General features: G+C 43.5%; 1 long non-coding RNA gene across 1 annotated transcript; it reads left to right on the top strand.

Annotated features, from left to right (window-relative positions):
- The first annotated feature begins 10,425 nt into the window (after positions 1–10,425).
- LOC119270995 lies at positions 10,426–13,690 on the top strand. Its single transcript, XR_005134391.1, has 3 exons — positions 10,426–10,663; positions 12,701–12,882; positions 13,293–13,690. It is a non-coding gene; the product is annotated as an uncharacterized LOC119270995 (long non-coding RNA).
- The last annotated feature ends 1,403 nt before the right edge of the window (positions 13,691–15,093 follow it).

Below are 15,093 nucleotides of genomic sequence, written 5' to 3'. Positions count from 1 at the left end.
GATAGTTCCATTCAAAATTTCATGCTCATTGAATCTCTCGGCTACAACTTACTTTCAGTATCTAGACTCGCTGATTTCGGTTTGAATGTCCTATTTACTGAAGTAGATTGCCAAGTATTTCGTCGAGACAATCATAAAATGGTCTTTACCGGTATGCGTAGAGGTGATCTTTACATTGTCGATTTCTCTAAAAAGGCACAACCTAAAACTTGCTTTATTGCTAAATCCTCAAAAGGTTGGTTGTGGCATAGACGACTAGGTCACGTTGGCATGAGAAACCTTGACAAGCTTATTAAAGGAAATCATATCCTTGGAGTCAACGATGTCATATTTGATAAGGATAGACTTTGCAGTGCTTGTCAAGCAGGTAAAAAGGTTGGAGGAAGACATCCCGTGAAGAACATCATGACCACAAGGAGGCCACTCGAGCTACTTCACATGGATCTTTTTGGTCCCAACGCCTACAAGAGTCTCGGTGGAAATTCTTTTGTTCTAATTATAGTTGATGATTTTTCAAGATTTACGTGGGTGTTCTTTCTTAATGACAAGTCGCAGGTCCAGAAGATCTTCAGAAACTTCGCTAGGAAGGCCCAAAATCAGTTTGATGTGAAGATCAAGAAGGTTCGGAGTGACAACGGAACGGAGTTCAAGAACGCAAATGTGGACACCTTTCTTGACGAAGAAGGGATTTCACACGAGTTCTCGGCTACGTACACACCTCAACAAAATGGAGTTGTTGAGAGAAAGAACCGGACGCTCATCGAAATGGCAAGAACGATGCTTGATGAATACAAGACGCCAAAGCACTTTTGGGCAGAAGCGGTTGAGACAGCTTGTCACGCAACAAATCGCTTATATCTTCACAAGCTACTCAACAAGAGAAGTATGATACTTCTTTCAAGGGGACACAAGCTCAAGATGATCTTCCACCACAAGACTACAAGCAAAAAGGCAAGGACAAGCTTCAAGAGGAAATTGACTTATTTGAAGAAGCTCCTAAGACCTTAGTCATGTGGATTCCCAAGACTACTTCAAGTTCCACTTCATTAAGTACGACTACAACTCCAAGGATTCCCATCAAGACGATGTGGATCCAAAAGAAGAAGAACTAGAGAGTTCTTGAGGGTGACTCCGCCAACATACTTCACTCTTATCATTTTGGCAAGAACAAGTGCAATCAACTTCCACATCCTGCACTAGTTCAAGGAGTCACAAACCCTCTTGTTGGTAAGACAAGGGACAAGGTAACCTAAAAGTTTTCATGGACATCATCTTGTGTGTGCATCACTCTATGTCTATGGATATGCTTGTTTGTTCCTTGTGGGACTAACCCATGTAGGTATTGAAAGTGCAATTCACTCAAATGGATAGCTCCAAGTGATCTACATCAACATTGAGCATCCACAACTTCAACATCTACATGAAGTCATCATCGACAAAACCCAAGGTTAGTTCACCCCTCTTAGAGGGGTATCACATCTAGGGGGAGCTTTACTCTAAGACTTGAGCTAAAGCAACTCTAAAGATGTGAACACAACAATGCTTTATGTAAAAGTGGTAACCCCACTTGAGCTTAAACGATGAGTATGACCTATGATCAAGTGTTCTCACTTGACTCCTAAGTCAATATACTCATATATAGATGACCTTGTCATCGCAAATTGCTTGATAGATGCTAGACTTGGTTGTGCATGCCTTGTCACATATTTCATTTGCCATCTTATTGTGTGAGCATGCTGGTTGCATATTTTACTCATTCGAGGACACCCACTTGTTGTTTTGATTGTTTGGTTTTATTTTCTTTTGCCAAGTGGATGGACAAGAATGCCTAAGAACCTCCTCTAGCTATCTATGCTTTTCTCGTCTCAAACTCTATTCATGCTGCATCACAAATTTTGATCAAGTCAGATTCGAACCACTCTGTGTGAGGAGCGCTCGGAGTCCCCGATTCGTCATAGACTTAAACTTCCAAAACCTCTTTATGATTCTCGGTCTGACCGATACCCCACTTTCGGTCCTACCGAGATCATTAAGTTGATCTAGGTTTTCGATCTCGGTGCAACCGATTTGAACCTTTCGGTCACACCGAGTTTCAGTAACTGCCTGCAGTTATGAATCTCGGTGCCACCGAGTTGTTCCACTCGGTCACACCGACAGGGTCGGGCTATATATAGTCACGGGCAAAATTTTGGAAATTTCTCCGAACCCCTTCGCCCGCGCGATAGCCTGCTCTGCCAACGTGGTCTCTGGATTGTCTCCTCGCTGCCAGCCGCCTCCAGTCGCTGGTCTCCGTCGCCGTCAACGGGAATTCTACCCCACCGTAGCCGCCGTAGCGAGTCTCCGCCGAACTAGGGTATGGACTCGATCTTTGTGCTATTCTCCAATCCGATTCTTAGCACATTGTGATCATCATGATTCTTGCCACGATCGAAACACTCCTATCCAGTCAATGCGCTCGTAGATTAGGTTTGATTCGAAAATTTTAGGGTTAGGTTTCCGCCGAAACCATCTCGGACCCACCGAGTTGAAAAACTCGGTCCCACCGATTTGGCCTATGCCATTGTACAAGTGAGACTCGGTCTGACCGAGAATTACTTATCGGTGTGACCGATTTTGGAACTCTGGGAAACCCTAGCAGTCTCGGTGCCACCAAACTGTGACTCGGTCTGACCGAGTTCACTAGTTTAGGTGCCAAAACTGCTTCGGTATCACCGAGTTTAAAAATCGGTAGATCCGAGATGATTTCAGTGGGAAACTAAAACTATGTTTTTGGATCATTCTTGTGCAAAAATCTCTGCATTTTATGATGCTCATCAATTCTACCTCATCTATAAACTCTTCACAGGGTCAGCAGTCAGCTTGTTCAACATGTCAGATCAGAGTGACAGCCAGAATGTGTTAGAACAGCAAGTGGTGATGAGTGAGGGCACTAGTCTCTCCAGCTCTTCAGATGATGGCAGCAGAAGTACCCCAAGCAATCTGCCAAAAGCTGCCACTAGACAAAGGAAGAAGAGAACTTCTGATTTTGAAGATGAGGATTATGTGGCAGAGGAAGAGGCCACATCAAAGAGAGTTGAGCCAGCTCAAGGCACAAAGCCAGGACTGAAGATCAAAAGGCCAGTAGGCAGGCAGCCTATGTCAAAGGCTAGAGCTTCAACTGAAAAGCCTGCACCCAAAGAGCCAGTTGTTGCTGAAGGCAAGAAGAGGAAGGAAAGGGTCAAGAAGACTGTAGCCAGAGTGCTTGGAAAGGCTTCCATTATGGAAGAGGAAGAGGAAGAAGAGGTTGCTGCACCAGCACCTAAGGCACCCAAGCTAATGGGTGATGCTATCAAATCAGGGGCTACTGCATCTAAGCCCAACGCTGCATCAAAGGTCAAGACAGCACCAAAGAGAAATACAAGGAGCATACCTGCTGCTGAAAAGAACAAGGCCCCAGTGCCTGAAGCTGCTGAAGAAGAGGAAGAGAATGTTCTGAGAAAACTCAAGCCCAAGATCCCAGACCACAATGATGCTCATCCTGTGGCTGAGGACATGAAGCTCAGGAGAGACTCAGGGCTGCGGAACTGGAGAGAAGCAGATCCATATGCTTCAAGGAGAAGGACTGCTGTGGATTACAGATTTCGCACCAAGGAACAGCAGGACTTCTATGAGACAGTACTGCTTGACAAGAAGCCTATTGTTTGTGACATGAGATGGGTCGACTGGACCTACATGAAGGAAAATGAGGAACACTACCCTGGAGTGTATGACAGCTTTAGTGCGTGTGGAGTTGCAGACTTTGTTGGGCAGAAGCTCACAAAGTGGAACGAGGAGCTTATCATGCAATTCTACTCCACAACACACTTCTACCCAGATGGAAGGATCACATGGATGTCTGAAGGTACGAGGTACCAATCAACTGTTGAGGAATGGGCAAAGTTGATCAATGCCCCAGAGGAGCAAGCAGATGACTTGGACATTTATGCTAAGAAGAAGATGGACCACAACTCAATGTCCAACATGTACAAGGAGATTCCCAATGAAGCTCTTGATACTTTCAAGTTTGGGTCTGTGCACTATCTTCTGTCAGGGCTGCCAACAATCAATTGGATATTGAGGCACACTCTTTTGCCCAAGTCACGTGATCACAAGATGATTAGAGGCCATGCAATCAACTTGCTACATGTATTTGATGTGCCACCGAAATTCAAGGTCATGAGCCTCATAGTAGAGACTATCGAGAGGACCGCAGCAGATCAGAAGAGGAGTTGTGGTTATGCCCCTCAAATTCAGGAGCTCATTAACTCCAAGATGGGCACGGGCATATACTTGTTGCACAAGGAACACTTGCCCATCCATCCATATTTTGAGGACAATCAAGTAGTCATGACTGAGAATGAGCCATCATCTGTCCAAGCACAAGCCAAGAAGGAGAAGGCAAGGAAGGAGAAAGCTGCCAAGATGCCAACCCAAGAGGAGGCATCTGAGTATTTATTGAAAACTAAACAAGAGCAGCTTGGTTACCTGATTGCATCCACCCTGCGGATTGAGAAAGGACTAGCCACCCTAACTCAGAACCAGGCAAGCTTAGAGAGGGTCATGGAACAAAAGTTCTATGACTTGGATGTCAAGGTGACAGAGATTCAGACTGCAGTGGAGCAGCTCCAGGATGACATGCAGGAGAGGAGAGGCGGGACTACCACTCATGCCTTTGCCAGAGTGCCACGAGGTCCGAGGTCATCTGCCGTGCCAGTTGCTGACACCAGAGCCACCACTTCAGCACCAGCTACAGCCTCAGTTCCACCAGCTCCAGCATCTACTTCAGCTCCAACTCCAGCGTCTACTTCAGCGTCTACAGAAGCCTTCGTCCTTTGAGTGATCCGGACTCCACCACCACCTGAAGATCAAGCCTGAGTGTCGATCTAGCACTATGCATTTTCTAGGAACTTTTTGGTAACTTGTTGCCAAAGGGGGAGAAAAATGTATAGATCATAGGCTTCGAGAGAGAGAGAGAGTGTGTTGCTTTTCTCTCTTACTTTATTTGGTGGCTTTTTTGAACTTGTTTGCTTTTGAGTGCTTGAGATACTATGTCATTGCTTGTGAGACATTGATGATCATGTGTTTGATCATAAGCTACACTTAATGCTTGCTTAATGCTATTATCTTATCTATCTTATGTGATCATTCACTATTCTTGGTGATGAGTGCATGCATTTCATTCTTATCATTTTAAGCGCTCCACCAAGATGTATGTGACATGGAAGAGTAACCCATGACTCTAACTCCTTGTGCATTTGCAGTCCAAAGCAAATTTTAAATATGCACAAACTTAGGGGGAGCTCTTATTTATCACATACTTCTCAAAGCGACGATATATTTCATGCTTATTATCATTTGTCGAAGCTTTGATCTATATGTTGTCATCAATTACCAAAAAGGGGGAGATTAAAAGTGCAACTATCCCTAGGTGGTTTTGGTAATTCATAACAACATATAGCTCATTGAGCTAATGCTATTCCAAGATGATTATTTCAGGAAAGCTCAATGATTGGCATGGCATGGATGTGAAAGTGGAACCCTGAAGATGCTAAGGACAAAGGATTGGCTCAAGCTCAAAAGCTCAAGACTCTTCATTTTATATTTTAGTGATCCAAGATCACATTGAGTCTTTAGGAAAAGCCAATACTATCAAGGAGGCATGAGGTGTTGCTTAATGAGCCTCTTGCTTCATGTGCTTAGTGATATGCTCCAAAACGCTCAACTACTTTCCCATATCCACATATGACCTAAACCCTAAGCCAAACTCGGTCCTACCGATTCTTCCTATCCGGCGCCACCGAGTTTCACTTGTCATAAGCCACTGCCAAACCCTAGCAATTCGGTTCTACCGATAGGGATCTCGGTCTCACCGAGATGGGATTGCAAACTCTCTGTTTCCCTTTCGTAACTTTTCGGTCTCACCGAAAGAGCGAATCGGTCCCACCGAGATTGCAATGTAAATTCAGTGTTTCCCCTTTGTAACTTTTCGGTCTCACCGAAAGAGCAAATCGGTCCCACCGAGTTTGCCTGACCAACTCTCTGGTTAGCTAATTACCAAATTCGGTCCCACCGAGTTTGTGTAATCGGTCTCACCGAGATTACATTATACCCAAACCCTAATCATATCGGTCCTACCGAGTTGCATGTCAGTCCCACCGAAAATCTCTAACGGTCACTAGGTTTACATTTTCGGTCCGACCGAGTTTGTTGATTCGGTCCCACCGAGATTGGAAAACTGTGTGTAACGGTTGGATTTTGTGTGGAGGCTATATATACCCCTCCACCTCCTCTTCATTCAAAGAGAGAGCCATCAGAACACATACACCATTCCAACTCATATGTTCTGAGAGAGAACCACCTACTCATGTGTTGAGACCAAGATATTGCATTCCTACCATACGAATCTTGATCTCTAGCCTTCCCAAGTTGCTTTCCACTCAAATCTTCTTTCCACAAAATCCAAATCCTATGAGAGAGAGTTGAGTGTTGGGGAGACTATCATTTGAAGCACAAGAGCAAGGAGTTCATTACCTACACACCATTTGTTACTTTTTGGAGAGTGGTGTCTCCTAGATTGGCTAGGTGTCACTTGGGAGCCTCCAACAAGATTGTGGAGTTGAACCAAGGAGTTTGTAAGGGCAAGGAGATCGCCTACTTCGTGAAGATCTACCGCTAGTGAGGCAAGTCCTGTGTGGGCGATGGCCATGGTGGGATAGACAAGGTTGCTTCTTCGTGGACCTTTGTGGGTGGTTGCTTCTTCGTGGACCCTTCGTGGGTGGAGCCCTGTGTGGACTCGCGCAGCCGTTACCCTTTGTGGGTGGAGCCCTCCGTGGACTCGCGCAACCGTTACCCTTTGTGGGTTGAAGTCTCCATCAACATGGATGTAGGATAGCACCACCTATCCGAACCACGGGAAAAACATCCGTGTCTCCAATTGCGTTTGAATTCTCCAAACCCTTCCCTTTACATTCTTGCAAGTTACATGCTTTACATTCCGCTGCTCATATACTCTTTGCATGCTTGCTTGATATGTATTGTGTTGAAATTGTGCCTAAACTCCACTTAAACCGAAAAAGCTTAAAAATTGCAATTTTAGCATGAAGTGTCTAATCACCCCCTCTAGACACATCTACTTCTAGATCCTACACAGGTGCAGCAATCGAAAGAAAAAATTCTATCAACAGAGCTCACATGCATGCCACATGTCACCCCCATGGAGCCCAGATATTGGTTCCATCAACAGCACACCCACCACCTGTGCCCAACTAATGACCAACATGATCCCAGCGCATTTTTGCACGCAGAAGCTGATGAAACTTCTTCTTGCACAGTTCTGCTACATGGAGATCCCGGACAAAAATGCTGAACTACTGCTAACATGCGAATCATATCGATGCATAGTTTGGTGCAATAGCCCGGCTGCGATTGCAAAGAGCCTGCTTGCAAAGGTTGTGGACACAGAGATAGCCTCCACCATGGTGCTTCATCCAGACCCAGATGTAACTGTAATGACAACAAACATTCTGATCGACGTACAGCGAACTGTGCCTACCATCAATGACATGATCACTCTCTAGGCACTCAATGAACGCAACCAAATAGTACTAATCATCGGTATGACCGCTATCTTTACTTCTCTGCCTTGTTGCACCTCTATTTTATTTGATCTTCATAAATAACTTTCTAACACATTCACCACTTACACAGCAACCGCGCCAGGACTCTCACATCAGTGGCATCTACCCTACGTTCACTTTTGCTACATCATCAAAACGAAGCCATATCGATGACGCCTGCTACCACGCTCTTCTACACCTCATGAATACCTTTGCGCCCGATTCAATGCTCTCACACAAGAGCCTATGGGACCGTTTCCTCTATCATCACTACGCACTGCTTTAAGTTTCTTATTTATAACCTATGTAAGCTAGAAAAGCTACACTTGCTTCCCCTGTTTATAAATAATACATATCCTTTCATCGCCTGGATGTTTGTCTCGGTTCTCTTTGGGTTATCGAATTAATTTGTGCTTGCCAAGTTTTCTTTTCAACCCAACAATCTTATGATTATTTTTTTCTAAAACATTCATGCATACAGAGCTATCAACAATAAACCAACCATTTTTTGTGAATGAATTCTCATATGGATATTGTTCTTCACACTCTAGCTCAGGATTCAGCTTTCTGCCTTCGATCACTCATTTATGAAGTATGAAAAGTATGTACATCCAGTGAGAATTCAATTTTATGCCTACAAGCTCTAATTAAACGTTTCAAAACACTTTGAACAAACAAATACAAACCTTCATACGCTCAGACTGTCGGTTCCTTACTCCATCAGGAACATCCTAAAAATAGCTCCTTTCAGTTATTTCCTTTTCAATCCACTGCTCCAGATCTGACCCTGTAATGACATTAGAACACCACTCCATCAAATGAAAAGATAAATGTTCCCAGCACTGGAATCGCATCCTCGGCGAGCTCCTCTCCCAGAGGCACGATGACGATCTTACCCTTCTTGTACCTCTCTAGAGCCTCCGACTCGCCCACCTTCACCGTCAGCTCGAACCCTGACTCGGAGACGCCCAACATTCATCCGATCGTGTTGATGGCTGCCAGGAGGTAGGAGGTGGTCCTTCTCATGAGCCATATCCTCTGTGTGTTCCACCACTCCACCTCAGTGTCACCACATTGCAGAGACTCCATTAGGCTCCAGGAGTATGCAGCTACCACGACGGCTGGTTATCTGGATGATTTTGCACATCCAAGTATCGTGTGAGAACTGAACTGCGGTGCATAAAAATGAGCTATGGAACACAGTGTAGAATGTTAGTCATTACCTCAGGGAAAACAGAGATGCCACCGAGGAAGCAAAGTGAAGGAATGATGACATAGTTATCATATTATTTAAAATTGAAAATCAGTTACCATGTACTTCATCTAATAGTCAGACTCTGACTAAACTACCATTTTACCTGGACTACTGAAGGGTGACCTCTAGAAGCTATCGTCTCATTCCATTTAGAGAAGCCTATGCGATTGCATTCTGGTATCTCAAGAATCTTGGCTGAATGTACTACTGAGTTCACGCGGTCTGTCAGATCCTTGTACAACTCCTGCAATTCAGAAAAGAGGGGCAAACTAATAAGAAAATAATGTGTTGGCTTACACAGCCTTACACAGCACAGATGGAAGGCCAACAGGCCCTTACACCACTAAATATTGTATCAGATTAGAGCGCAACACTATTTGTTTTGAGATAAGCTACATTCCATCAGGATAAATGAAGAACAGTTTGTGCTCTACCTTCATGCGGAGCAATTCTTGAGGGCTACAAGCATCATCATCCTGGTCAAGGCCATGACCTCGCCTTCAACTCCCAAATCCCACACTAGCACGCAAAGGGGGACTCCAAACCATTCCTCGGCCATCACGACGAACTCGATCTGCTCTGCACGTGACGGCCTAATAACCAATTGCATCTACCATTCACATAAGAGACATAGAACAACTCTTTTCCATAACCTCCAATCATTGAATCAATTCACATCCATCATCATCATGTTGAAACAGGAATTACATATGCATCTCATAAACACACTTGCTATAGTTCTAGAGACCAGACTAAACAAGGACAGTTATTTTCGCTTCAATTATTCAGTCTCAGAATCTACAATTCACCATGCCTATACACAATGACGCCACCCAGAACACACTAACAAAAAAAATTAAAATTCATCAACACCTATACATACACTTACCTAATTACGCACTGCAGATCGCTCAATCAGCAACTATAACAGCTGCCGCAGCTGCCCTACTTCTCTTCCTCTCCTTTAGTACAGGAGTCCAAACCCACTTCTTTCTCTGCTCCGTCGTCCGTTCCCGTCCCATCATTATCTCCGTTCCTGACCTCCACCTAAGGAACGCCAGGTGCCTCTTCGCAGGACAGGGGCGATGACAAATCTCTGCACTCTCTCGGTCTCACGCGGCAATGGGCTCCTGTCCTCGCCGCCATGCTGCCAGCATGGATGCCCGGGCTTGCCTAGCCGCCGCGGCCTCGGCTCTTTCCTCTCCTCTCAGGCTCCAACACCACGCCCTTCCCTCCTGCTCCACCACCACTGTTTTCTCGCCCAAACCCACTGCCTGCCGCCGTCCGTCTCATTCAGAGCATGGTCAACACACTGCTGAGCTCTTTTTTCCACAAAAATATAACCCTCATATAAACTGGCCCACTCAGTCCTTCCAGCCGAGGTCCAAAAATACCATTTACCTGGCCCATGCCAAATGCTCATCCCAATTGTGTTTTCACAGACCAAAGCCCAAAACTGGCTCTACCGATTCCACACGCCCGTAGCTGGGTAAATACCCCAACTTACCTGTCCATCTACCACACCCGTCCGCATTTCTCCGCACTCTCGACCAGAGCCCTCTAGGGTTTCCTTTCGCCGCCATGCGCGGCTGCGAGAGATTCAGGCTGTAGAAGAAGCACCTCGCGGAGGTGCACGGTTACACAAAGACCGCGACCTCGGCAGCCACCTCGGTGATACTCCGCCGCCACCCAGATCCGCAAGAAAAGAGCCCACCGGCGCCGCCAAAACGCTCCGGCCGCGCCGGTCGCCCTCAGCGACGCCGTCAACCATCAGGTCTAATTCCATTATGCTCCTCGTACAATAGAAACTATAAAGCTCAAAACGTTTGTTTTTGTCTATCGATGGATGTCGTCGTCGGTTCGAGTGCTTGTATACAGGACATGATGTATGTACCTTAGTATTGTTCAACTTGCAGCCAGATTGCTAATTACTCCAAAATTATCGACCATGAATAGAGGGAGGGCTCTCAAATTTGGACCGGCGCCTTCTGGTTTGCTTGCTTGTTAAGTTTCTCCTTGTATCACCCGCGATTTTTTTTTGGAAAAGAATACCCTCCTTGTATGATTAGGCGCTTCTTGACTTAATTCAACAGCCTGCATTTTCTCCGTCAGTCAAACAAACGCTAGAATACTTGAATACCCATTCATCATGCCACCTGAATCCTCAATCGTGTAATCTATACAATGTTAATAGTAGGCATTTTTTAGCCTTCCAAAACTTGTTAACAAGTGTGTACTTTAACATACCATTTTTTTAACAGAAACATACAAGTTGTTGTGAGACTAGCCTGGATAGCAAGAGCATGCTGACACTCGACCCATGATGATCTCCAAGACGTGGCATCGATAGTTACTTTTTATAACAATGCAATAGTACAAAGAGCATATACATTACAGAATTATGAAATGTGCTTCACATGAAATATCTCATCATTTTAGTTTGATTAGCTAAACTTAATAATTTTTCTCAATATTCACTAAAGGTTCAAATGCAAAGATTATATTGTTTGCTTAAAACTATGGCAAAATTCCATAGTTCAATCGCTTGACTCGTATGACTAGAGAAGCGTTTCCTCCTCCTCTGGCCGCCATAGAAGACCCATAACCCATAACGTACCTCACTAGCTTGCACAAGTTTTATAAGCAACAAAACATTTTTAAGATTCATCGCTCCCGCATACCGTTTTACTCCTCTTTCGAAGATAGATCACATTTCATAATTCTAACTATGTTTTATGATTCGATGAATAGACTCAAGAGAATGAGAATGAGCATCAAGAGTACATCATTCGCGTTCAGCACTAACCTATTTCTTTCTTTTCAATATGTTAAACATCAAGCTCACAGCTACATAACAAAGCATGTGTCTGTCTATTTCTTTATCAACCGCCTTCATTTACTCACTGCATCTGTTAGATTCATATTTATATCCTTTCCTACCGATTAGCCACACGATACTTCTGTCATAAAGTTGTGAATCACACTGCTCTGTTCTACTCTTGCTCCCTCAATGTTTGTTTTCTTTTGTAGTCATTAGCTTCACCATGTCACACAATGCTAATCTGAATTTGATGCTTTCTCTATTTTACAAACTACTTTCACCATCTGCTATATTTTACAACTTCACTTCTCTTATTTTAAAAATTAATCTTCAGTTTCATTATATGACATCATGTCTAAAAGTCTGTTTGGATGGCTGCTAAAGACTAACCTTCCAAAATTCTCGCCATTCACCATGGGGTGGCCAGATTAAGCAGTGCTAAGGTATATATAAATCCTTTTGTGTCCCATATTCTAGTGTATTGATGGGAGTTTGGGTAACCGATCGACCGATGACGGCCTCAAGGTCAAGGCTGTAGTCCTTCCTGGAGTTGAGCTCATAAGGAGGATTTATATTTATATATGATAATCATAGGAACAATCAGACTGCATTTGTGTTTTTCTTCTTCTTCTGTTCATGCTTTCCTTGGTGTTCATATGTATTATTATGCTTCTCAATTAGAAGCTTTTTTCTCCTCTTCCTATGAAAAAAGAAAGAGTGAGGCTATGTCATTCCATAGCATATATATATAGTTCTTGTGTGCCTCCCTATACTATCACACAACCAACCTGCACCTCAACTGTTTTGTTTGCCAAAATTTTGCCGCCCCATCCTCTTTGTATAGCTGCTTTGGCTTCGCTCCAAACAGCCCCTAACACCCAGCCTGGTATCTTATATAACTAAAATTTCCTTTCCCAAACAAACTCTCACATTTACGGCTGTTGCAACCAATACTTAACTTGCTTTCCACCCACTTCTAACTGAGTGCAGGAACACCTGGCGGCGTCCAGTACGTTGGTGAGCTTGACGACAACTGTTACTGGGGCAATGAGGTGAAGCTCTACGAGCACCAAGTAGACACTCTCTTTGCTATGTTTTGGCACGAAAAGCCGGACATCAATTACTACATCTACACAATCAACAAGACGTTTGCCGAACTAGGCCAGCGCATGGTATGCTCAAATGCACGGCCTATTCAATGTTTACTAACTTCATAATACAGCAAATTGTATCTCCATACTGTACAACTCCTGCTCTGTTCATAACACTTAACACTCACCACTTCACTCAAATTACAAATAACAATTATGTTCCCCTTCTCACTGTATAGCACATACATCAACACCTGCTCTGTTCTTATTTTTCTCCTGCTACTTTTAAAATCTCTACTTTATCTAATCTAGCTTACCATTTTTTCATTCGTTTGTTATTTGTTCACACACTAGGCTGTACATACTCGAATCATCAATTGGACATCAGAAATATTCACTTCTCTTTGCTCTTTTTACTTGAGCATTCTAAATTATCTTCCATATCACACAACAATTTCTACCCATGTAAATAACCTGCTTGCTTTTACCAGTATTTCCAGGTTAACTATACTGAAGAGAACCTGCTCGACTACATTGATCCAAACAATGATACACTCATGGTCAGACTTGCAGATGGCCATTTGCTCGCCAAGTGTTGCATCATGGTAGCAAGTGACAAGAGGGCCACTATAACCACCAACTGGTATGAGTTTCGTCGCCGCGCCAACATTCGTGAAGGAGACATCTGTGCATTTCGTTTCAGGATCACTTCAAACCGTCGCCTGGTTCTCACCGTGCACCGCCTCTAGATGCACAATCGAAGACGTTGCAGCCCCTGTGTTAATATAATCTAATATAATGCACTACTAAGTACTCCTAATTATGCTATATCCTGTCATGACCTATGGTCCTCTTTTGTGCACTCTTATATCATGCTTTTTAAGACCTACTACTTATGTTAAGAGCACTATTATCAGTCAGGCGTTTCATGTCCAGATCCATAATGGGCTTTCTCTCTACAGTGTATATGTCTTTCCCTGCTGCTAAGTTTGTTCAATGAAGATATCATCACAAACGCTAATTAGAATAAGAAGGAGAGTCGAAGCGGCGACTACAACCAGGCAACGCCCAGCTCCCCCTCAAGAGGCGCGCCACCAAACAATACTTGCAACTTCATTACATACGATGACACACTTTGCTTCTGTCAAAATGTATATTTTAGAAAAGGTAGGAACTTCTCTTATAGCTGCAACCTACTCTTTTATTTACTAATTCCGAATTTCTTTACTGATTAGCATTCTTTAAATAAACTTAAGATATGAATACATTTTCTTCTGAAATATAACTATTCACAAGTATTACAAGTAGACTACAAACACGAAAAATAATAATTTTTTCCCTATTTGCCCTGTTCTCCTTTTCCAAATTGTAAATATTTCAAATGAAACAATAAATGCAATTTCATTATCTACTATGACACACTTTCCTTTCGTCAATATCTGTATTTTATAATTAAGGTACAACTAAATAAGAAACTTGTTAAATCTATACTTAACAAACAGTACCTGCAGGAAGAACAGAGCCTTCTAAAGCACATGTGAACAATTGGATATGTTCTTCTTGTCACCTTCTGCGTTCTGTCATTAAACTTGTTCCTGACTGAAAATGACATTGCAGAACAAGTAATTCAGCACGAATTGCTTGCAATACATCTGCCAGTACAATACACTATACCATACAAACAAATTAAAATTTGACTAAAGTTATAAACACACTCAAAGTAGTATCTACTTCCCTCTTCATCTGTTCATACCTTGCTCTTACTTTCTCCTTACTTACATAAGTTTAACATCTGCAAAGAACTGCACATGCATCTACACATTATTCTTCCGATTACTTCTAAGAACTGATGTCTCTTTACATTTCAAATACAACAACCATGAGCATGTCAGATACAGGGAGTGCTACATCGCTCAGACGCAGCTTCAGGCCAGTCCATTCTACTCCATCAGATTCCCTTTGGTAGCAACAAGGGTCCACGCGGCAGTAAATGGGTCACTTTGGAAGAATTGCTCAACAAGATACAACCACTGATCTGTGATCTAGGGACGATCGCAGTCCATGTTGCATCAGACAAAGAGGCAATCTTCTCTTTCACAAATGAAACTGACGCCCGTCTAGGATTCCTGCTGCTTACCGGTTGCATGGAGTGCATGGCACAAGCAGGCAGTCTCAAGTTCAAGCAGTGGCTCCCAACAGATGAACTGGGTTTTGATGTTGCAGAGCAACAACTTCGTGTCTCTATCACAAATCTTCCCTTACATGTTTCGTCAGCAGTGGCTGTAGAGCACA

This window comes from Triticum dicoccoides, chromosome 3A (assembly GCF_002162155.2).
Source record: "Triticum dicoccoides isolate Atlit2015 ecotype Zavitan chromosome 3A, WEW_v2.0, whole genome shotgun sequence".
Lineage (NCBI taxonomy): Eukaryota > Viridiplantae > Streptophyta > Magnoliopsida > Poales > Poaceae > Triticum > Triticum dicoccoides.
This window is presented reverse-complemented; position numbering and strand designations above follow the sequence as displayed.